General features: G+C 32.3%; 1 long non-coding RNA gene across 1 annotated transcript; it reads left to right on the forward strand.

Annotated features, from left to right (window-relative positions):
- The first annotated feature begins 235 nt into the window (after positions 1 to 235).
- Positions 236 to 1,050, forward strand: LOC114304527 (uncharacterized). Its single transcript, XR_014351453.1, has 2 exons — positions 236 to 457; positions 885 to 1,050. It is a non-coding gene; the product is annotated as an uncharacterized LOC114304527 (long non-coding RNA).
- The last annotated feature ends 1,381 nt before the right edge of the window (positions 1,051 to 2,431 follow it).

The raw sequence follows: 2,431 nt of genomic DNA on the forward strand, positions 1-2,431 counted from the left end.
GCAAGTAAATATTTTTGTAGTTACGAACAAATAAAAAAGCTGTAACTTATTATTTTATTCATGAATTTTTTTTTCAATGTAAGAGAGTCTCCCGTTTCTAAAATTCACCTTAAGCCCCTTAAATTTCGAGGCCGCCCCGTTGAAATGGTATTACCAAAACACCCACTTTTGTATTTCTTTGTATTTCTTGCTTTTTTTTTTTCTTTTTTTTTTTTTTTTTTTGATTGTCTTTGGTAGTGCCAGTCTGACTCCGAATTTCCACGATTCTTTAGTTATTGGGCATAGGACGCACAACTAAATTATTGAATCCATGGGGGCTTCTTGAGGAAAGGTGATCGCAGAATGTGGGTATGAGGTAAATTTTATACACGCTTGCTATTTAATTAGATTTACAGATTTTTGATTTCTGGGGTTTGGTGGATTTCTATATTTTATATGTAGTTTGACTGGGAGTAAGGCCAAATTTAGCATTATTAAAAAAATTTAAAAAGTCAAAAAGTCATTAAAAAAAAGTAAAAAAATTCATATTATTTATCACTTTTTTGACGAGAAATCTACCAATTGAAAAAAAAAGAAAAGAAATGCAAAACGGCGCTGCACAACACCGTGCAGCCACACATCCTAATTGGTTTGATGATGTGGCACACTTCTAAGCCACACATGCCATTAAAAAAAAAAAAAAAAATTTGAAAAGGGACAGCAAGTACACTGCACAGTTCAGTTGTTTGTGTCAGCGAGGATAATATGGTAATTTTATAATTTAATACATATTTTTTCATAAAAATTTTAAAAGTTAACCCAAACATCCATATTTTTTTCTTTTAATTTTTAGTCTAAAAAGATAAAAAATGCACTTATTTAAGACACCCCAAACAACTGCTAAGAATGATTTATTTTACACATTTATGTGTGAGGTGTTGGTCAGAATTTTTTTAGTTCTATGGAGTTGAAAACAGGGAATTAAACTTTCTATATTTTTTTTATGCAAGTGTTTTTTATATTGCAGATGAGGCGTGTAATGGAGTTGAAAACAAGGGGACTAAACTTCCTGACTTTATGCTAGTGTGTTTTTATATTACATATGATGAGTGATGTATTGAATTTTTTATAAAATTTTAAAACGTTAAATCAATTCGTATCTATCTGTTAATTTGTTCAATCTACATCTGTTGAATTGACAGACAAAAACAGATTGATTTTTTTAATCTACTAATCTAATAAACAAATGACGAATTAAAAATTTTGTGATCACAATCCATCCGCACTCACCCTATACCCAATCCATCATGCCAAATCAGGGGACATTTCCCTAAATAAGTCAAAATACTAAATCAATTTCCAAACTAAGCTTAGTTTTGAAAGAATTCCCACAATAGGCTAAATTGTGGTTCACAACCACGATTTCAACATATATGCGCCTGTCTTGCGTGAAATTTGGGAAGTCTTAAAATCGTGGTTACAAAACGCGCTTTTGATTAAGAAATCGCGGTTACAAAAGGCGCTTTTAATTAATTTTTTTTCTTCTGAACTCGCTGTTCTAAACCACGCTTTTATCCAAAAAAAATTTTCTTCTGAACTCGCTGTTCTAAACCACGATTTTATAAAAAAAAAATTTCTTCTGAACTCGCTGTTTCGAACCACGCTTTTTGGCCAAATTTTTTTTTATTGAAATCGTGGTTGTGAACCACGCTTTTTATACAATTTTTTTAAGTGAACTCGTGGTTTGTGACCACACTTTTAGAACTGATATAAACCCTTCCCAGCCCATCATTTGCAATCACGCTTCTTAGATAACACAGTTCGCTCCTGCGCTCTCTCTCGCTCAGCCCCGTCTCTCTCGCTCTTACTGCTCTCTCTCTCTCTCTCTCTCTCTCTCTCTCTCTCGCTGTGCACGAGCTCCTTTTCTGCTCTCTGTCCTCTCTCTCGTTGGTATGCCTTCTGTCTCTCTCTCTTGATCTACTTTATTGTGTTTTTTGTGGTTGTGAAAGTGGGTATAATGTTGGTAGAATAGGGTTCATGAATATGGTTCTAAATCGTTCTATGGTTAAATCTAACATTTAACATTAACTTCGAATTGAATCAGATTTTTGTTACATATGCCATAAAAATACTCTAAATTCATCCTAAATGAATTGTGAAAATACCATAATCGTTCTATGGTTAAAACCCTAATCTGATTTAAAAATACTCTCTTAATCTGGTTAATGTATATGTGAAATTTGAGAAATTAGGATTATATTTACGGCATCTGTTGAATGTGAAATCTGTTGAATGAACCTGAAGTTTAGAAAAATTTAAATATTATGTTTCAAATGAGAAAATAAGGGTTATGGTTTTCGATTGAATGTGAAATGAGAAATGAGGGTTTTGGTTTTGAATTAGGGTTTTGAATTGATAAATGTGAAATCATTTTTCAATTAGGGTTAGGGTT

Source organism: Camellia sinensis, chromosome 14 (genome assembly GCF_055761805.1).
Source record: "Camellia sinensis isolate YWXY chromosome 14, ASM5576180v1, whole genome shotgun sequence".
NCBI lineage: Eukaryota > Viridiplantae > Streptophyta > Magnoliopsida > Ericales > Theaceae > Camellia > Camellia sinensis.